This window comes from Syngnathoides biaculeatus, chromosome 19 (genome assembly GCF_019802595.1).
Source record: "Syngnathoides biaculeatus isolate LvHL_M chromosome 19, ASM1980259v1, whole genome shotgun sequence".
In the NCBI taxonomy this organism is placed as follows: Eukaryota; Metazoa; Chordata; class Actinopteri; order Syngnathiformes; family Syngnathidae; genus Syngnathoides; species Syngnathoides biaculeatus.
Genome location: NC_084658.1, coordinates 11,311,738 through 11,334,901, shown reverse-complemented (window position 1 = coordinate 11,334,901; position 23,164 = coordinate 11,311,738).

Here is a 23,164-nt window from a genome sequence, read left to right as displayed (position 1 = left end):
GACTCGACTCACCGTTTTTAGGATATGACGCTGATGGAAAGTGCTCGCAAGATTATGAAATTTGGTTTCACGGATTGTTTTTCCTCGAGAACAGCAACATGCAAGGTTGATAAATTTAAAATACACAACAAGGACAACATCTAACTTCAAAACTCACAAGGACATTTTAGCTAATTTACCGGTTTTAGCTAGCAGGAAACTGGACGAACATTAATTACGTTTCGTGTTGGTTATGAGTTTGATTGAGAAGTAATCGACCGTGCGAAGACTGCAAGTTTGGGGCTACTAAAAACGATGTGATTGCAAATGTGTTGATGAACACACCTGAGGAAAGAAAATACAGTACGGATATGGCGAACATGACATGCTAACTGGGATTATGCACAACAAACTTCCACGTTCGGCAAAACAAGACGAGGCACTTCCTCGTTACCCGAGCCACGAACCTTTTTTTACTTGATTTTGTCACTTGACGTTCGCCATCAAGCGAACGGCGAGCGGCTGCCGTGAATATAAATTTAATGATCGCGAACGTCCCGCTAAAAAGCCCACCATTAAAATATCATCTGCTGTCAGCTCGGTGATGAAATTGTCTTTTAAATATGGTGGCCACGGGATGACACGTAACCTTTCAGCTAATGACCAAGATTACAATTGTCATTTGTGCCACTATAAACCGAGTCAATAGTTCTAAATGAGTCACCCGACTTAGTGATTGAATTTCAAGTAAAAGAGGACAAAGGAGAAATGCAGATTTTCCATCTTTTTCACCGTACCTTCTTTTTTAAAGCGTTTAATTATTTTAATCTATTTAATTATCCACTAGCCTAGGTAATTACACAGTTATAACTGACCAACAGACAAAAGTGCATAGATTTTTTTAAAAACAAATCATTATTATGTGGTCCATTTCGACCTGATGTAAAAAAATAAATTAAATGCAGATTAAAATGTTTGTCGACAACAACTTCAAGTGGATCCAGAGTACATACTAATGCACTCCCAGAGCACTTTATGAACTAAGTCCTCCGAGCTCCAAACCCCCCCCCAAAAAAATCACATCGTCAGCCCACATACGTTGTTGACACTGCTTGTACACTATCGGCAGCTAGAGGAGGGTTGCTCCCAAAGTGTCACGGGGAACAGGGAGGCGGGGGGAAAGAGATCATCCTTCGTAAAAACGGGCAGGTGGCGCGTGCAACGGGGCCTGGTCGGATCCAAGTCAGCCCCCCTTTGTTAGCAGCGAGCTTCTGGCCTGGAAGTGACGTCAAAGTAAGAGAGCAGACACAGCGTGGGCAGGGAGGTGATTGCTCCTTTTATCATCACCTCGAATTCCTGGCTCACGCTGGTGCCAATTAGGCCAGAAAGCTGATCATTGTGAAGCTACACGGCCCCCGTTGTTGCCCACCTCTCCCATCCAACTGGCCGGGAGAGGAAATGATGATTGGAGCAGCGGCCGGCAATCGACCTTGCTGTCCGGCGCAAGACGGCATCACCGGGCTGAGCACGGCTGACTGCACGGGGACCTGAAGACGGAGACGCCTTCGTGGGAGAGGGGGGGGGGGGGTGTCAAAGGGATGCGTTGATGGGATTCTTGGTCAGAGGCCTCAGCGGCAGGAACTACATCAGTTTCTTGCCCTGGAATCATCAACTCAAAGCCCAAATCCTGTTTGAGTTCTTTACTGTTCAATGGGTTTAAGTTTAACTGAGTATTTCCCTAAGTATGTGAATTTTGGATTGTACACCACTTTTCTACCTTCAGTTAGTTAGTCAACTGCAACTGTGGGGATCAGTTTTCCAGTTTGGTGGGGAGCCTGCTGTGGGATTCGTTAATACTTCCCTATTTACGAGCAATCACAAACAAACATGTATTTATTTCTGAAAAAAAAAAAAAACAAGAAAGAACTTAGATTCTTGGTGATTTGAGGGCTCTGCAAGGTTGTAGGTGAATGACATGATTAGGAAGAGTCTTCTGGGACAGAAACTCTTGCGAATCCGGGTGCAGGATTACCCAAGAAATAAATACATTTTATACTGTAACTGATGATTAGAGTTGACCTAAAACAAGTCGGAAGACCATTGGCACCGGACCGCAAGAACAACAACTTCGAAGTTTGAGGCGAGGACGTGACGTGTCGGGGACGCCGTTTAGCCAGACCGCAAACGTTTCCCCGCAGAATGGCTCCAGTTGCCGCTTTTGCACTTATTTAATTGTTTTAATTAGTTTTTAAAATGGCGACTGTCTGAGTCGTGAGCGGTTTTCCTAACGGAATAGCAGTACGAGTCTTAATGGATGACTTTCATTTTTACCTCAGACATTTATTAAGTCATTGCCTATGGAACACAATATGGCCACCGTATTCAATATCTTCATTAAACAATTTAGTATGCATTTTGTTCAATTGGTCGCCGCGCTAATCTTGTAAAAGCGTCTTCTCGGAGTTGAATTTACTGGAAAAGGATACAGCAATAAAAATGACAGATTTAGTCGTCAATGGAGAATCCTACGATGGTATTTCTTTATTGAAGGCTGCGTTAGAGAATGTAGGTGATGCGGGGAAATATTAGAAACCTCATTTTATATGAAAAATGAAAAAGCTCAGCTGAAAACTAATTGAGTACAAGGGATTGGGGGAAACGTGTGATTCCGGTGCCTCAAACTAATATTGCATCCATGAGAATGACAGCGTGAAAAGTCCAGTTCTTACGTCTGCTTTTTGGGTCCAGGTCGCACACTTCTACCAAGAACAAAAAAAATCTAATTTAAGATTTGTGAGACATGTTCTAGGCTCCCCCCCCCCTCATCATTTTTGTTGTTGCTTTCAGCGAACCATTTTACAATTTCTCACATCTCTTGAGTAACGTGCAGTATATTTTCATTAATCGCGGATGACTGCACCTCCAAGCCGGCAATTACGCTTGTCAATTAGCGCGCGGTTCTACGAACGAGCACACGGACGCCCGACCTGGACGCTTTGTCCAATCAATGTGATTGTTCATCCTGAATTCTGATGATTCTTCAACAGTTGTTCCCGATAACGTCATCTTCCACGATAAACAAAAAAAGCCACAATTAGAAATATTCCACAAAGCCCAATATCATAACCAGATCTCTAGTGTGGACCCGAATGCACGACTCGGTACGCAGTTAAAAGAAGATCTTTATTTGTTCCAAGGTCGTAAGCTGGGAGAGAGCAGCAGAGAGAGCAGCAGTATCAAGAACTTTAACCGGAGGTCGATACGCTGGGATTCGGGATCAGAAACAAGGAAGTGCTGGAACGAGGCATGGATGGCAACGATCTGGCAAAGCCAGACCGACCGCTGGGTCCTATATATACTGGGGTTCATTATAGCTGGTGTGTGGGGGAACTGCACCGCCAGGGCGAGGACCGGCAGGAACATGACATCGAAGGGTACTTACTGTTGTATAAATAAGGCTATTCTTCCAGAGAGGAAGTCACTCAGGGCCAAAAGGTCTCCAGAAAAGTTTCAAGAATGCAAAGGAAATACCAGAGAGGTGGGCCGAGAGAGAGGGGGCGACAAACCAGCAATTGGACCGCACGAGGAAGAACAGAAGGTGTAACTGCCAGATCCCAACTAATTTCTTCGAGGAAACCACTCGTGTGCATGTTCCTGCCCAAACTGTCAGCAAAGACAGGGTGGCGTGAGAGCCAGACAAGTGAAGAATGTGCGCTGCGCTCTTCACGGATGAGAGCAAGTTCACTTGTGACAGGATGCGAGACAGGCTAAAAGAACTGCGGAGAACTTTCCCGTGTCCACCGCGTGGCCTTTTTATCGCTACTGATTGTCTTGGGAGTACCGCACTGACTTCCCTGTGCAAGGCCGCGGTATCCGAACTGCTGTTATGTACTTGGATGAGATCCGCAGACCCACTTCCAGACCATATGCTGGTGTAATGAGACTCGTGTACATTCATCCATCCATTTTCTTGCCACTTATCCTCACGAGGGAGTGCTGAAGCCTATCCCAGCTGTCAACGGGCAGGAGGCGGGGCACACCCTGAACTGGTTTCCAGCCAATCGCAGGGCACATTGAGAGAAACAGCCGCACTCACCATCACACCTAGGAGCAATTTAGAGTGTCCGATTCATGCTGGATGTTTTGAAGATGTGAGAGGAAACCGGAGTGCCCGCAGAAAACCCACGCAGGCATGGGGAGAACATGCAAACTCCACGCAGGGGGATTGAACCCGGGACCTCAGAACTGTGAGGCCGACGCTTTATCCGCTGAGCCCACTGTGCCGCCCTCCATAATTCTATAAACAATAGTAATAAAAAAAAAAACTTAAATATACCATACCACAATGGCAGTTATGCTGTTTTTATAAAATATACTTTATGCACTGCAATCATAGATTTTATGGGTGTGGGTTTTACGGGGGGTTTCATCATCTTTGTACAGTATTGATTCATTTTTTTTTTCGTCATTTTGCATTTATCATCACGAAAATACCGTGCCCGTGCACGGGATTAGCCGCAAAAGCAATTAAATGCACGCATTCCATTATCCATACATTATTTGGTTATTACAGATAGAATGGCGCCGCCAGGATGAGAGCAATTTCAGATCAATTTATAATGTATAAAAAAGGGGGAGTACAGAGTCCGTGCGTGTCTTCATTTGAGGAGTGGTGACAACAGTGGCATGACCTTTTCTGGATGAACACTGGGCACTTAGGGGGGGGGGGTAGCGTTGGGGGGCTGACTGAGGACCCTGAATGACTCTTGTCTGCCGCTGCTGTTGGTAATAGCCTTTCAAATCTCCTAATAATAGTCATATTTAGTGCAATTAAATCATTCATTTCCTCCCTTATGGCCTTCACCCCCATCACATTGAATGTCTATTTTTTTTTTTGTATTCACAGCAGAAGAGGATGAAAAAAAAAAAGAAGGGCTGTAGAAACTGATTATATTGAGGAATTGTGGGTGAAGTTTGAGGTCAGCGGATACAAATAGTGCCAGAGGAAGTAACAAGGTATTGAATAGACATACACGAAGTAGAATACATATAGATTGTGATTAGAGTATATGGTACAGGAGATGTATATCCCACTTCAAATTGCATCAATTCAGCTACTTTTCTTCAGGAGCGTAAACAGACTCGCAACACGACGAGAGTCGCTTCTCATTACTTTTCTTCAACAACAACAACAACAACAAAAAAAATGCCGGCATACCGAGATAACAAATGGAATATTTTTGATAAACAGAAATCAGGCAGATCATGTCCTGCTTTCTTTTTTGTTTGTTTCCTCCACTCAAGCGCAGAGGCGGGAGGGAAAAACATAAACACGCCAGTCCCACATCCTGCCAGAGATGCAACACCAGAACTGCAACCAAATCTTCAATTTCCATCAAGTGAAACGGCAAATTCGGAATGAGAATGAACGTCCGCACCCATGGCTTTCTGTGACTCTCGCAATGTACCTTTCCGACCTGTCAACCACTCGTACAATAATAGCCAATCAGATCGCCGCATTGTCTTGACACACCCCTCTCTCTGTATTGTCCCACAAGCAATGCTGGTTGCCAGTAGCGTGCGCTTGGAAAAATTAATGCTACGAAGAAAATGGTCCTACATGCGCATGGGGAATGTGCAATTCTGATGAAAGATATCCTGCTAGCTTACAAGAGGCCCGGTTGATTCATTTTCCAAAGCCTAAAACACAGTTGACGAAGTGTCAACGATGGATTAAGGCCCGCAGAAGAGCGCACGTGCAACTAAATGTGGACAATATCAACAAACACAAGGCTGTGTGTTCGAAGGTTAGTGAGGGAGAAGTATCTTCTCTGAGTTTGAATTATTATCAGTGCTTTATACATTGCAGATGATCAACTTTCACTTTGTTAGCGTATCACTGACGACAATGATATTACTTGTGATCTTTCCAAGTAAAAAGTATTCACCCTGGCTTACATGCGCAGTACGATTCCACTATTTTATCCTGTCGGATTTCAATATGAAGTTTGTGAGGCGCCAAACTTTTTTTCGTTTTAACTCTGACATTGCGTCCTGCTCTGTCCAAAATCTTAATTCCGTGTCCATATCCTTGTGTGAAATAGTTGAGACCTCTCTGTAGAACTCTCTTGGACGAGTCTGACGGATTTGGTGAAAAACATACCCCAATATTATCTGGAACACGCGATAGAGAATCGACTTCAAACATGTGCTGTTCAATCGCCATTTTGTAAGCTTGTGGGACATGGCTAAGGGGGCGGGGAGTTTAAGATCGCCATCGGAAAGGTCCACTGTTCGGTCTAGTCTATTTGCAATTCATTCTGACCCAACACCATGAGCAACTTGGATCTGCAGCAGGAAATTGGCCAGCGCACAATAGATTGTCATGTGCCAGGATGGAACACGGCCAAGAGAGGCGTGGCCACTGCCCTGTTCGATAGCACCTGTCCACCTTTATATTGGAACTGCAATTAGATGCTGAATTAAGTTCGTTATGTTCATTGCGCCCTAAGTCTGTGAGTGTGCTTTGTGCTACTAAGAATAAAACCAACTGATCACCATGTCCTCGCCATGGGATCCTGCATTTTGGGTCCGCCCGTGCACCGTTGGGCCGTGACAGAAGAAACTGGCGTCCAGGTTCAATCGGCCCTTTCCCTGTCACTAAGGTGATCAACCCGGTTGCGGTATCTTTGACACTCGTCGAGATCGATGCGGGTCCACCGTACCTTTCATGTCAGTCTGCTCAAGCCAGCTCGGTCGTCTCCGCTAGTCCTGCCTGCCAAACCCCCTCTTCCCCCCGTATGGTGGATGGGGGCCCGGTCTACACTGTGCGCCGGGTCCTGTCGTCTCGCCGTCAGGGAAGGGGCATCCAGTACCTGGTGGACTTGGAGGGCTACGATCCCGAAGAACTATCATGGATCCCATCCCAGTTTGTGGTCCCTCATCAGAGACTTTCACGCCTCTCACCCCGAGGCACCTGGGCCGTCCGGGGCCGGCCGTTGAGGATGGGGTCCTGTCATGGTCCCAGTCCTGGCCTTACCAGACCCCGTGGTGGCACGCATCTGCCGCAATCAGCCGAGGCACACACCTGCGCCTCATCTCTAGAAATTACGTCCCAGTTTTATAGAACCACACGTACGGTCTGGCCTTTGCCAGATGGTTGCTTAATGCCTCGTTCCCGCACTCTCGCAATCCTGTTCCTGATCTCCCGTGGCCCGACTCCTGCCTGCCCACTGACCTGCCTCCGACGCCTGACGTTCTTGTTACTGCTGCTCCCGTTCACTGCCTGCCTGATCCCCAACCTTGGACCGAAAAAACACTTTTCCCGAACTGCCTCTACGCCTCCCGGGTCGTGCATTTGGTTCCAACCCCGTGTTCTGGCCGTGACACAGATGAGGAATCCCTACGAAGACGCTGGAGAAACCTTCGCAAGTTGGAAACGGCTTCATACTTTATCGCTTATTCCGTATGGCAATATGACAATAACTCAAAGTGACATCAATCAGCATTGAGCCACAACACTGACTCGTAACGCGTTTTATGTTTTGCAAACCTAATACCGCAATGTTTCAATCTCATTCTGCCTCTGGCCCACACAAATCATCGAAGGTGGGGGGGTGGGGGGGGGAAGCAATATTAAGCAAATTGTTTGTGAAAGATATTCACTTTCTGCTGTCTTATGAATGCACATTCGATAGAAGCCGGTTTTATGACAAAATAATTATCAATTTCCATATCATTATGATACAAAGGTGGAGCGGCGGAAAAGCATTTGCTAATGCTTGATGATTGAATCAAGTGTGTCACATGTGTTGAGGGGAAAAAAAATAAAGTAACATTTTAAATCCGCAGACCTGCGCATATGCGTCGTAAAAATCTGATGACATACGGGAAAACTTTTTCTGATATATTTTATAGATTGAACAAATGGAGATAACTACATTAAATAATAATACGTACACACACTAAGATAAAATAATTATTTTCACATGATCATTCAATTCCATACTCTGAACCTACTTTGTTGTTTCATTTGATTATTATAATTTTTTTTTTTTTAGGTGTGGTGTTGGACGGCAAAGAACAAACCAATTAATGCGTCTATCGAATGCAGCGCAATATTTAGAGTGAAGCAGAATTGCTACATTATTTCCATTTGGGGATGAAAATGAGTATAATAATGAAAATTAAAATGTAAAAAAAAAAAAATGTCAGCCTCCATAAAGCAAGTCGTTTTCGTTTCGCAGTCAATGCACGCGGGACTCCAGAACTCACGACAGCTTTCTTTTATGAAACGATTATCCGTTTGTTATTTTTCTTCAATAACTTGATTTGTGTGTGCGCGCGCGTGTTAGTATCTAGGCTCTATTAAATATTCGCCGTAGTTTTGAAGCAACAGAATTCCTTTCTTCCCCATCTTTTGGGGGGGGGGGGTGGGACAAAAGGAGGGAAAGAATGTTTCTTTAGATCTCCTCCCCGCGCCGCGCAGATCACGTGCCGCCTTCATAAACGAACCCTCCGCCGAGGGAAGCGCCGCACTTTAATGAAACATCCAGCTTTAATGAAAGGCTAATCATGTAAGTCAGGCTCCTGCCTTGATAAAGATGCAAAACGCACAAAGCACACACCGGCTGCTGCTCCGCAGGGTTACGTCGCACCGCAAGAATGAGGGGAGTGGGGGGGGAAAAAAAAAAAAAGGGGGTGACTTGTAGAGGGAAACGAAGCATAATTTGATGGTTAATTTAATATGCGCTGCTTTTATTATCATCTATAGGGGAGAGATTTTTAATGGTTTAATGTAGAATAATTTTGTACCATGCTGCGACATGTTTCTGATGGGTTAGTCTTTTTAATTTTTTTGGGAGCTCAGGTTGCTATCTTGCACTGTTAGTACAGTATTGTATCAGTTCTTATTACAAATACTGTAATACTCGATTACATGATGAACACTCCTCACCAATCTGCCTTTCAACAAAGCTCAGTGTGAAATCCTGGTGACACGAGGCTGGTGGTGTGTGTTGTTATTTTTTTTTTTTACAGGACATGTATGGGGGCAGCAGAACAGCGGTGAGATGTGCCGTAGGTATGTCAGAGGAACTTAAGGTGGAGGTGGGGCTGCATTAGGGATCCGCGCTGAGCCCCTTCCTGTTTGTGGTAGTAACGGATAGGCTGAGGTTAGACCGAAATCCCCTTGGACCACGATGTTCGCAGATGATATTTTGATCTGCAGCGAAAGCAGGGAACAGGAGGAAGAATTAGAAAGATGGAGGTACGCACTGGAAAGGAGAAGAATGAAGATATGTGCGTGAATGAGAAGGGCGGAGGGGTGAGAGGGAAGCTCGAGGTAGAAGAGATGACGAGGGTGGACGACAATACAGAGCAATGGAGAGTGTGGTAAGGAAGTGAAAAAACGGGTCCAAGCAGGGTGGAACAGTTGCCGGAAGGTGTCTGGTGTTCTGTGTGACAAAAGAGTTTCCGCTAGGATGAAGAGCAAAGTTTATAAAACAGTGGTGAGGCCGGGCACGATGTACAAATTAGAGACGGTGGCAATGTAGAAACAACAGGAAGCGGAACCGGAGGTGGCAGAAATGAAGATGTCGAGGTTCTCGCTCGGAGTGAGCAGGTTGGATAGGATTAGAAATGAGCTCATTGGAGGGACAGCCGAAGTCGGATGTTTTGGAGACGAGGTTCAAGAGAGCAGACTTCAATAGTTTGGACATGTCCATAGGCGAGAGAGTGGGGAAATTGGTAGGATGATGGCAAGGATGGAGCTACCAGGGAAGAGAGCGAGAGGTAGACCAAAGAAAAGGTTGATGGATGTTGTGAGGGAGGACATGAAGACAGTGGGTGTTAGAGAAAAGGATGCACGAGAGGGGCTTAGATGGAAAAAGATGACACGCTGTGGCGACCCCAAACGGGGCAAGCCGAAAGAAAAAGAAGAAGAGGCACGTCGTAGCAGATGCCGAGAGTTCGCCTCACATTTCTGAGGAACGGGGGTTCAAATCGCGGCCCCGCCTGTGTGGAGTTTGCATGTTCTCCCCGTGCCTGCGTGGGTTTCCTCCGGGCACTCCGGTTTCCTCCCACATCCCAAAAACATGCATTCATTGGAGACTCCAAATTGACCCTCGGTTATGATTGTGAGTGCGGCTGTTGTCGTCCACGCATACTACAACAGTCTGGATTTGTATGCGTGGCGGCGTTTTGATTGTTTGAGTTAACAAGGTGACGTCCTTTTGCGCAGCAGAAATTATAGTAAGGATATTTAAATCCAATCCTCTTTTAACCCCTCACCGGCATGGATAGTGTGACAGCAAAAAAAAAAAAAAAAAAAAAAAAAAAATCAATGCAATAACAGCTGTGCATGCACTCGTATGCGGTAAATGCTTAAAATTATATTTTAATGCTCAGCAAGTGATTTGGATCAGGGTGAGGTAACCCCCGTTCTGCAGCAGCATAATGAAGACAAAAACTGGGAAAAAAAAAAAAAAATCAATATATGTATATTGCATTCAATTTTGTTACGGAATTGAATAAAAAAATATTTTTGTAGACAATTTGGCAAAGCATTCACAGCAATTTTAATACATTTCACATTCTATCGGTGGGTGTTGTTGCCTGTGTATGTGGCCGGAAAGTGAAAGGAAAATACAGTACAACCGCAGTACAGGGTGGGGAGGTGTACGTCGCTAAAAATTGATTTCAGCACGCTCAGTGGTAAGTTGTTGGGCTACTCAGCCTTGATATGATGTCGAGTGGGGGGGTGGGGGGGTTACCGCCGGGGATTTGGGATGCTGTAGGAAAAAATATGACTCGGGGCCTCAGCACTTAAACGATGCATACAATATTGATAACGCTCACCTCTAGACCCCCCCCGGTCTGTCATGAGCTCTTACAATAGTTATCATTTTTGTCCCCTTTACAATTCCCCCGATGTGATGTCATCCGCACGGGCGGATGGCGGAGAGAAGGTCTTAAAGTAATTTATCGCTGGAGATGATTTATTTAGCGAGTCTTATTTCTTTTGATCCGCTTTAATCGAGTCGCACAAAGGAGCGTTTGGCGAAGTGAGACGCAGAGTTGCAGTTTCTCTCCTGCTATAGGTCAAAGGGGGACCCCCCCACCCCCCCAGTTTTTAAAACTCACCCTTCGCGTTCACCACGCAGGGTCGGGTGTGTTCTTCCGCGCCGTTGTTACTCCGGGTGTCACAGATAATGAATGGTGTCGGGGCCGTGTTTTACTCGTGGATGCGAGTGTTATGGATTAAAAAAAAAGAAAAAAAAATGGGAGGGATTCTTTGAACGAGGAAGAAAGCTGGAGCTGTTGGTTTTGGGGGGGGGGGACAAAAAAAAAATGAAAAGTGGAAGGGGAGGGGAGCGGAGAGCAGCCGGGTGACGAGTGATGAACGGCTAAAAACGCTCTTGAAAGAGACAATTTGCCGCATTGCCCCGCAGTCGATCGGTATCAGAGAGGTATCCGCCACACTTTCAAGGGAAAGTTTTTTTTTTTTCTTTTTCCAGTGATGACCACTTCTTAGCGCTTGGCTGCTTGTTTCTGAACCTCTCTATGGAGCAGTGTTTGATCATCTGCCCATGTGTTTTTTTTTTTTTTTGTTTTTTTTTTATTGCCATGCTGAATGGTAATGAAGTGTGTCCATGTGTGTTAGTGTGTCCTTTACAAGTCAGAGATAATCACGGCACTGCTTCCCTGCCAAAATGCTTGTGATGTTTACATAGCCGACTGGTGACAGCTAATTAAATCAAAATGTCATATGCGCTTGGTGAAATGGGGGGGGGGGGGCTCGCGAGCTTGTGCTTTTCATTCGGGACCCTTGATTGACACCCACAGTGGGCTGCAAAACTTCCTCGTAGCTCCTGTGGCAGGCCAATGCTTTTTTTCAGCGGTGCATCCGCCGTTGAGCCTTTTTTTTTTTTTGTGGTGCCGGACTCACACATCAGGTCGTGAGTGATTGTTCTTCCCAGGTACGATGGACAGTGTGAGAGGCATCAGCAGATTTGGTTCTGCACGTCACAGCATGTGCGAGACCAGTTTTCCGCCAGACACCGACATAATCCCTTGTCTCTATGTCCATTATCTGGCAACATTGCAAACATATTGACCTCCGCAAGTTATGATATCTATTTTACAGGGTTTCTCTATGCAGTAATGTTTTTTTCGCCCTCCAAGAAAATTGGTGGCAGTCGTGGGATTCCATGGCTGATTGGATGTGGACCTAAGGCAGACAGTGACTGATGATCCTGAAACAATTTTTGGGCAATCTAGCAATGAAAAGAAGGTTCAGACAAGAGAACTCGGGATTTCATTGGAGCATGGGTGCGTGGTGGGAGTGGGGGGATTGAGTGACTGAGCGTGTGTGCGCCGAGTTGCATTCAAAACACCGAACTGTGACACTACTGGATATTTGTCAAACCAGTCAGTAGAAGAAAGGCCACCTGGCCCTGAGGACAAACGCAGCGGGGGGTGGAATATTGTGGTGTTTTGTCCGAGAAACCCAGAAGGATTTTTCTCCAAACAGAACGCACCTATGCACTTCAACACCCTCGGACAAAAGATCGCTCACCTCGGGGGCAAGGTTCCCTGGGGGCGAACTCAGCGGTGTTGTTTATGCAGCACAGTGTAGTGAGGAGCGGCGTGACCACTACAGGACATCGGAAAAAGCATAACAATGCCGACACAAAAGCGTAGCACAACACGGGAAGGTAGTCTTTTCATGTCCTGAGCAATCAGTTCTTTTAGATTTCAAAGAAAAGGGACAATCCCTTGAGGACAGAGACGACCAATAGTTTAAGAAATTTGAATTGACATCTGACCTCTTTTGATTGTCTCACAACTCGGGTTGAAGCACCACTTTTGCCACGATCATCATGCAAGAAACTAGCATTTACCAGTCACACCTGGCAACGACAACAACCACACAAATGCGACAAAGCTGAACTGTGAGGGGTCACGCCGACCAGGGGAACTTTGAAAAACTGTAGTAGCCATTTGGATAAAATGTGAACTAGAACGGTGGATGACTTCAAATACTTGGGGTCAACAATACAGAGCAATGGGGAGTGCGGTAAAGAAGTGAAGAAACGGGTCCAAGCGGGGTGGAACAGTTGGCGGAAGGTGTCTGGTGTCCTATGCGGCAGAAGAGTCTCCGCTAGGATGAAGAGCAAAGTTTATAAAACGGTGGTGAGGCCGGCCATGATGCACGGATTAGAGACGGTGGCACTGAATAGACAACAGGAAGCAGAACTGGAGGTGGCAGAAATGAAGATGTCGAGGTTCTCGCTCGGAGTGAGCAGGTTGGATAGGATTAGAAAAGAGCTCATTAGAGGGACGGCCGAAGTTGGATGTTTTGGAGACGAGGGTAGAGAGAGCAGACTTGGATGGTTTGGACAGGTGCAGAGGCGCTGAGGATGGAGTGCTGAGGAGGCAAAAGAGAGAGAGAAAGACCAAAGAAAAGGTTGATGGATGTTGTGAGGGAGGACATGAGGACAGTGGGTGGAAGAGAAGAAGATGCACGAGATAGGTTTAGATGGAAAAAGATGACACCCTGTGCCGACCCCTAACGGGATAAGCCAAAAGGAAAAGAAGAAGTGAAGTAGAAGGGCCAACTTAGTGGGTTGAAAAAAAAACAACTAACAAGGATAAAAGCAGGATTTTTGATAAATATATTATAAAACATTGACCCAAAAGTATTGTTCATCTTTTCAACTTTTTATCACGGCGACTTTCCACAAACCCCACCATCCTACCCCTTAAGGTGTTCTTATTATCAAGCACTTCCAAGGTGCTAGCAGCACATTCTTCTTCTTCCAACCTGAATGTTAAAGGTCAGTGCATTGATCAAACGTGTAATTAGAGCTGGTAAGAACGAGATGTCTGTATTATCGTCCTCCGATGTGTGATCGTGCACTTTCTCGCAGATCGATCTTCTCATTCACGATCTGAGCGAAGGCGTGGGATGCATGAGAGAAGAGAACGGGGTGAATATTTTTTTTTTTTTTACCCACCGTCGTGAGTACTGCCTTTTAACATCACAAAATGTCTAAAGAGAGAATTCCTGATTAACTTCAATTCAAAGGAATTTAATGTCAGATAATACATAGTTTGACCAGAGCAAACAAGATTATGTGCAATAGTCGCGCAAATATGTCATGTAGAGTTGCAAAACAAAAAGGAAGCAAATGACTGCAGACTCCAGAATTAGAGGCATATGTTTTGTTCTGAATGCACGAGCTGAAGGGCAACCTAGCGATTGTGTTGGGTTTTTTTTTTCTTCAAAGGAAGTTAGAAACCCAAAAGCCAAGGACACAATTACAGAATTAGAAAATTTGAAAGACCTCACATGTCAGCAGGGGGAGGGGTCGGGGGGGGGGGGGACGCGTGTTCTTGCAGCTCTGGTGTGGTGTACGTAAGCCACAGGGGCGGCTAGACTGCCTGAAAACACAAAGAAGTAGTAAGCGCAGAAGAGGAACTCGAAGAAACTTAACTTGTTGGCATCTTGTCTGGTAACTACATTGTCGTTACAAACTTTATCATGGCGAGTGATTTGGGTGAACCGTTAGACAATCCCCCAAAACAGTTCGTTAATCCAGCATATTTGATAGTACTGACATTATTCAAAAAGTAATTTAGCTCACCAAAAATACTTCTGATCACAGAATATCTGAGTATTGCTAAATGTGCGTAATAGCCAGTGTTACACAGTATTTCTGGTGGCTCTCGCCTTATCACATATTTCTTTAGAAATAGAATCTTTTTTTAACCTGTATTGTTTTGGCTGCTTATTTATGCAGTGTAGTGGATCTTTATGCCTTATCATGCTAGAAAAGTTTTGCTTTGCACCAGGGGAGTTTGATATACTCCCTCTGTTGAAGTTTGTGTTGAGATGAATATTTATTTGAAATGCCATCAACGCAAAAAAAAAAAAAACAGTATGAGATGGCAATAATGACATTATACAAACCAACTTAAAGTGTTTGTAAACAATTCGCGGAAAGACATTTTCGAGTGGCAGAAAAGTGATTGATTACTGCTGACCTTCACTGAAATACTGGGGAAATAAAAGAAATTAGTTTCGTACTGTGCTGCCAGATATTCCCCAAAATGTTCTGAGTGACTTTGATTTCCCTTCATAAAGATAATACAGCAGAACATGTGGGGAGGAGGCTAAATCAAGTGGATCTTGTAAATAGTTATACCGAGAGAAAAGAGACCACAAGACTGCCTGTTGGCCATTCCTTGTTAAGGAGGCATAATGCTGATTCATGGGACCTAAAAACAGACTCAAGACCAAAGTCAACTGAAATAAAATTCAATGAACTTTGGGAGCATAGGGTAGGGTAACCCTAACCCTAACCCCTAACCCTAACCCTGGGAGACGAACACGCCCCTTCTGACACCACACTACTGAGTGAAGTTAGCGGGGCAATATTACACTATTGTTTCGGGCCATATTCAGATAATATGCGATTACGGCCAAACCGCCTCCCCGTCCGATTTACTTCCGCGGCGGAGATGAGCCATCGCGGCTCATCGCAGCCGGCCAGTGTGGCTCATTTTCGGCGCCGAGGTGGCTTATCATGGAGCCGAGCCGTGGTGCTTTAAGGGGTTGTTCATAGCCGCCGCAGTACGCGATGAACAACACCGTCTAGCCGGGGTGCTTTACTGCATTGTCGACGCACGCGGTTGAGTGAGGCATTAGTACTGCGTTCTTCAGAACCGCCACCGCCCGCGAGCCCGAAGCGCAGCCTTTGCTTCGTACGCGGATCTTTTGTTACGTTGTGAGAGACCAATTACATGGTCCGCCCCAAACTATTGTTTTTTTTTTAGTAGCTGTATACACACCTACCTGTCAGTTGGAACCCGCGAACCTCTCATCCTCTGCACCCGTGCAATCTATTTTTCACAACGAACCGAGTCTTTTTTAAAAGTATGACGAGTAAATCCCTTCTCCCGAGTGTTTAAGCAATGTCCAGCAATGTAACGAGCCGGCATTTTGGCTAACACGAAGGAACAACGAGCTACCTTCCCGGACGTAAAACTAATGGAAACAAACGAGTCCACTTGGGGGCGCTTCTGTCCTTTACATCACTTACAAATCCCTCGAGAGGATTTTCAGGCAGGAGTTACAAAAATACGTCAAAATCATGTTTTGTATTGAAAAAACACATGGGCCCATATTGGCTGCCGTTTTTTCATTAATAACAAACCAAAAATCATCCATTTCATGACAGTGGCCCTTTAAGGTCGTACGGCCTGACTTCAGGGTCTGCAAGGCAAGCTCAGTCCCACCATCCTGATTGTGTTTGCACAGTAACTTTGGATACTTTTTCCTGCACGTGTGGCGGTGTTGATTCAATCGCACGTCCCCCCAGACACACGCCTATGGGATTTAAATGCATGGAGGAGCATCAATAATTAGCTCTCTGAGTCCTAATCGGACGAAATAGCGGGGAGAGATTCAAATTCACAATTACTGAAGAACTGGATAAACGAGACATGGGCACGGGAAAGAGAAAAGTAGTTTTCCACATTGTCAGATTGGTAAACGTCAAGTTAGTGGTAGAGATTTTAAATCTCTTCAGGTTATAAATGTCATTTTTTGTGTTTCTGGCACAAGTGTTCCGCTTTGTTTTGTTTTTTTATTTCTCGGGAAAGTCCCGGTGCTTAAAATGTCCTCCTTGGTGACCTCAGTAATTAGCCTCAGCTCTATACTCTCACTGTTGACCCTCCAGTTCACCTACTATCCTGATAAAGCCGTGGATTACTCAGTAGCCCTGGCGCTCCAGCACACCTTACAACACCTGGCCTGCGCAGTAACACTCCAGAATACTTTTTCCTGGATTGCAGTTCTGCGTTTGTCACTATTGACCCAGGGGAATGTGAAGCTGACCTTGACATCCCGAAAACGTTTTCTGTTTTTAACTGTTCGACAACCGGTAGTGAAGATTGGAGAAAAGGCTTCATCTGAGCTCGCAGTCAGGACCGGCTCACCAAAGGGATAAAGCTTCAGTCCGTACCTCCTCAACCTCTATCCACAATACTCTACCTCAACCTGGGATGATGCAGTTGTCCTCAAGAATGCCAATAAGAGACTGTGGGTGAGGCAGACTATAGAAAACAAACACCTTACAGAACAGGGGAGTTTATTACAGATTTAAGGAGACCCCCATCTGCGTCCTCTCATCTCTGAAGGGATTGAAATTGACGAATATTCTTTATCTGCGTATTGTCACCCAACAAGAATTGGTCGGCACACGGTGCTGCCTTGAGAGAAAAGGTGGCATTACTTCAGCAGGTTCCTCAGAAAGGGAGGTCTGCGCTGTAGCCACTCATGTTGGTCTGTAGGGGATTGATAGAGAGCATCCTCACTTCTGAAATCCTCGTCTGGTATGAAAACATCGCCCAAGCAAAGAGGAAGGCTCTCCGGAGAATTGTTAATGCCGTGGAGAGAATAAAACATAACGGATGTTCCTTCCACGCACCATTTATAAACAAAACAATGGAGTTCAACGGAAATCAAACACACCAGATCCCTTTCAACTCAGGTGCAAACATTCGAAGTATAACCTGAGGAAAAAAAGAGCAGACAACTTTTCCCGACTACAACGAAAAAGGATTTCACGGTGAATGTGCTTGTCAGCAGCAAATCCACACCACCACCAGGCGGTCAAAGGCTTGTCAACCCTTTCTGGCGCAGTTACGCTGCGTCGACGTCGACAATCGTGCGTCCATCGTTTTTTTTGGGCCGGGGGAGAGGCTTAGCCCGGCTGGCCTGCCCCGGATCCTGCTAATTATGTCGGGCAACGTCCATCCCAACCCGGGACCTTCGGACAACTGTTCAGTCTGCCGCCGCTATGTAAACTACAACTCCATCTTGCGTTCATCGTGCCTAAACTGGATCCAGCCGGGCTGTTCCGGCCTCCTAAACCTTCGATCCGACTGGGACAACTACATCGGTCACCGCTGCAACGCTGCGCCACCCACGCCGCCGCCTCTGCCCAGCTCACAACCTGAGTCGTTCAACGTCTGCCAGATAAACATCAATGGCCTCAAGGTCAAGAAAGCCGAAGTCTCAGCCTTCCTGGTGGCCAAGGACATTCATGTCTGTGCCGTTCAAGAGACCGAGCTCACCGCCAAAGCCAAGCTAACGGCAATCGCCGACTACGCCATCATCCGCTGCGACCGGAGGCGGCAAGGGCGGCGGGCTGGCGTTCCTGGTTCGAAACCACATCAGCTACCACCACGTTTGGACGCCTCGACCGACCACCTCGAAGCGCAATCGATCGCCGTTACCTCGAAACATTGTCCATCACAATCCACAACATCTACACGCCTCCTCAGTCGAGGTGCACTGCTGGCTACACTGCGTCGCTCAGCCACCTGCAGACCACCGACGGTTGTCGTCGGTGACGTCGACGCACACTCACACTGTTCAACTACTACTTTCACGGCAGATCTATGGCGGCGACTGACCGAGGCGGCCGCTTTTCTACGGCGATAACAATTTCGCAGGATTGTCTACTTTCACGCAGCAACACTGTCACGCTGGCCATCACAACAACACCTACAACTAAAAAGAAACTGGACTCATGCGGAATCATTTCAGCCACATGTGAAAACAAGAGAGAGCGCAAAGAGAGACCCGAGCAAAAATCAGCAGTACGTGCCAACAATTATGTTACATCATAGATAGATTGGCTCTGGAAAAGACAAGAGAAGTGAGGCAAGCGATGGGGCGGGACTGCCAATGCAGCGCCAAAACCTCTCTGAAGGATTTAAGGACTGTCCAGGAATAGGAAAACGCACAAAAATGCGGGGGAACACCGTATACGACGGTTCTCCCTTTTTATCTTGTGTGTTTGGTGCTGATTATCCTTCTCTCCTCCACTACTGCCAGGAAGGGAGGTAAAATTGCCCTGATGCTGCTCTTCTGATGTTTATGCTCCACCCAAATCGCTGCTTTCTTGGGAAGGATTAATTCGGCAGAAAGGACAGTGTCAACTGCGGTTCGGATAATCAATACGAGAGAAGCGCACTTGAAGGCCGGGCACTAATGAGGCGACGGGAATAGCAAACTCATCTTTTAGTTGTTTGCGCCAGGAGTCTGCTTGACAATTATGGAAGTACACAAGCCAACGGTCTGCTGTCGTGATAAATTCAGTGATATTACAGAATATGACGAGAAAAAGTGAGACATGTAACCATACTTTCAAGCCCATGCAACACCTCGGATTACTTTTTGTTTCGGAAAATGGGTCCGTGTCTAGCATTACTGATGGTATCGTGGTCCATTTCTCTGACTTCAGTGCAGGCAGCGTAGGTTCAATTCCCAGTCAGTGATCGAGTAAATGATTGTCTCTCTATTTACTGTATGTGTCCTGCGATTGACCAGTCCAAGATCAAATCCACCTTTTGCTGGAACTCAACTGACATTGACTCCAGCCCACCGTGACGCTGGATAGCATAAGCAGGTATAAAAACAACAATAAAAAAAAACAGACGGATAGGTGGAGGGTCTGCCTTCTTTCTGCTCCGGTAAGCTCACGAGCTAAAAATCCAACAAAAATGACCCAAAACAAATCTTGCTTGTGTAAGTCTCTTTCGGCTTGACAGCTCAGTGTTCAGTTCTGTACATATTCACGTTTTCCCCCTCTCAAATCACCTGTCAAAAGGCGACAACTGCGTTTCATAGCGCTTTTTGAGCTGATGATTCAAAGGATAATCAATCACGCGACGTTGAAATGTATCACAATTGTCTTATTGTCGAGTTCCACTATGCTGTGCTGGTGTATCGCTCAACGGCTTCAAAGTCGAACAGAGTCGCTGTTTTCTTATCTTGATGCACCCAGAAGAGCATTTGTCTGTCATTATCCAGATGCTGAACAGGTTTACACCCTCCCATCTCCGTTTGGACACCACGCTATCTTTTCGCTCTTTCACCAAACTGTGCCAATTGTTTATAACCAGCTGAAACCCACTGAGGTGGATTCTGTGGCTAATACTGTGGTATGAATCCTTTGATCGATACAACGAGCCAGTACAGCAAAAGGGGAAGGAATGACAAATTGCAGCATATGAAGTATAACTCCCAAATTCAAGAAAAATGTACGCTCCATCCTTGGGTCCCACTTTATGGGAACAAATGGAGACCTGGTGGGGAAGCTCGATACAGAAACTACTGACCACTTGAGTACAACCGATGCTGTATGGGCAGACTAATGGTCCAGCTGTCCTCCAAGCTCTATTCGATAATGATTTATGGAACACCATGAATAGATTTGTCATTATCCATCTGGATAATTTTGCATTTCCCTTACTTTCTCACAGATTTGTGTTTTTAATTTGACGACATAAAAAGGGAAAAAATGTTTTGGGGATTGTCCTTTGCATATTAACCAAATTTGGAAAAACTGCAGCCAAAATTGAAATGAACAAAATCAGTCATCAACTCTCACATTGCCTATCAGGTTTGACATTTTTTTACATGTATTTTTTTTTTATTTCATCAGTCCATCAAACATTTGGAGGTTCATCTCAGTCCTAGCTGTCTTTTTCTTTTTTTTAGGCCAATTCCAGTTTCTGATCAGTAATTGTGTCATTAATGAGGAGAACTTTGTTGTTGGACGATTATGCAGCAAAAGGCAAGCTGTGTTCTTGGCAGAGTTGATGTGAGCAGGAGGGATTCTGCAGTCCACATAGATTAGAAGTTGCCTGCGAGCGTGCGATGTTTGTTGCTGCGATGGTGACATTTTTTTTGCACGGCAGAGGCCCACAGTTGGAGGGCGCGGTGCGGAATCGCAAAACCAGAGAAAGCAAGTATTTATCATCTCGCCCTGTGAATGGACCGCTCGGAGATCGTGTGATGGTATCCCTCAGCATGACGTCTACCGTCCGCTTCGGATCATTAGCGGTAGGCGTGCACGCGACGAGCTGATTGATGTGGAAAGTACATATTTTCACCGTAAAAACAAGTTCATTTTGAAATTATACTCATAGTTAAACGAAGAACCTTCTCAGTTAATCAGGTTTAGGGTGCCAGGATATTTCAAGCAACTCACTCCTCCTCTCGATGAGCGAGACAGGTTTTCCTGTCACAGGGTATAGACTTGCCTCACATTTCTATATTTATTCCCGCCAATCCTTGATGTACTCTGTGCACCAGAATTTATTTAACATGGCGCTCTTGTGTTCTTGCTGTGACTTTATTCAATTCACCGAGATAGCAGGAGGTAAGAGTCTGCGGCGAGTCTGCCTGGCACTGAGAAAATACAAAAAAAAAAAAAGAGTTGGGAATGTGTAGTTTTTCGATTTGACATTCTGTCCTTGCTTGCCTAACTGCAACCACTCAATTCAGGTGGATGCTTATAACTTGTGATTGAGGAAAGAGTCTTCACTATAACCAAATTATTTGGGTTGGACTGGACTTTTTATTTATTTGGATAATCATTGTGAGTGGTTTTCCAAGAATGTCCAACAATGTGGATTGGTGAGATTTAACATTGCACGGACAGCAAAAATTTGGTGATCGATGGTACAGTCCAATGGATTCTATCAACTCCCAAAAAAAAAAAAAAAAAATCCATTCAGTTCTCGTCAATTCACACAAATGTTTTACTACAGAGATCAATTGCGGTACAATAAATGTAAGACCCTTTGTTCCACAGTCCAAATGATTTAAATCTGTTTTGATTAGGGAAACGCTGCATTTCATGCTAACTAGCAAAAAAAAAAAAGCCACAATTTGTTGGTCAGCAGAGATCCCGCAAAAGCGCCACATCAGATCTGAAATACCGACAAATTCCATTTGCAAAAACAGCTGTCGAGCATATTCAATTTTCAGGTTAAGCGGGTGTATTGGAGCCATTTATGAATCCCCATAATAGAATACCCGCATAGTAACCAGGTGACACTCAATCTCACGATCAGGGCTCACAGTGTTTCATCATTTGGAAAATTCACACCTGTAAAACACACGAGTATTTTCTTGATAAGAAGACTAACCAGCCTTTATCAGGAGCACTTAAAAAAAACAGAGACTGGCGGCTGCTAGACTGCAGTTTCAGGAGAAGTGTTAATTTTCCGACCACCTGGTGCTCCGCAAATGGGCACTAATGGCTTGATGAGATGAACAACCCCTCTGGTCCGGGTTTTTGGGACACATTTAGGCAGTGTTGGCAGTTTCAAGGCTCCCAGAGCTCATTGTAAAGAACAGTTCATCGCAAGAGGGATAGACTGTGTGTTTCGTGCACTTTGGTTTCATTTGTTACGCTATCCTTTTCACCTTATTTCTCACAATCTTTATGAGTAAATTGGGTGACCTGAGAGAATAGAAATTCAGTCAAAGGAAAGTTATTGGGCCTCATCCACGACCTTTAATTCTAATTTAGTCAAAATTAATACTACATCTAGATTGAAAGCCTCTGCGGGGAGTATCTAAGATGAAAGCTGAATTATTCCACATTTCCCCAACACAAGACGGAGACCTCAGTTCTCGCTCGTGTTTTGTCTTTGTGGCTTTTGATGATAGTCAGCCGGTGCCAAGTGGTAATTTGCGAGCATGTCCTTGACAGATGCTGCTTTGTTTTTCATATCAACAAAGCAACAATCTCTCCAAGTACGTCGCACATTTTCTCCTCTGTAGTGACTCATTGGAAGACGGGCAAATCTTCGCTGCTTTCAGTTAAAATGTCCCCTACTGGAAATGAGAGGAATAAATCACGGCGCGAGGCTGGCACCAACATGCCCGCTGTGTCACATCAGCTTAAATTTTTTACAACATGGAAGCAGAGCAGCAGGCTCGTTGACACTTTCCAGCCTGGGAGACACTGTTTGTCAACCACTTATATCCATTTTTAATGAGCTCTCAGCCATGATAGAGTGTAATTTCACCTCCAGGACCCGGTGATACTATTTACTGTTAACGAGAAAACAGCAAAGCAACGGCTAAATTCTTCCTGTTTGGACGGCTTATGAGAGTTACAGTTTTTAAAAAAAAAAAATTTTATGACGTGCATAAAGAATTTATACAGCGATAGATTGATTGCTTGACTGATTCCTGGTACGTTACTTCCTTCTTTGGGGCAGACGGTACATTCACTAAGGATGAACTTTACTAATTCACGCCGCCGTACAACATCCCATCTTAGGGTCGTCGAGGGGACTGGAGTCTTTT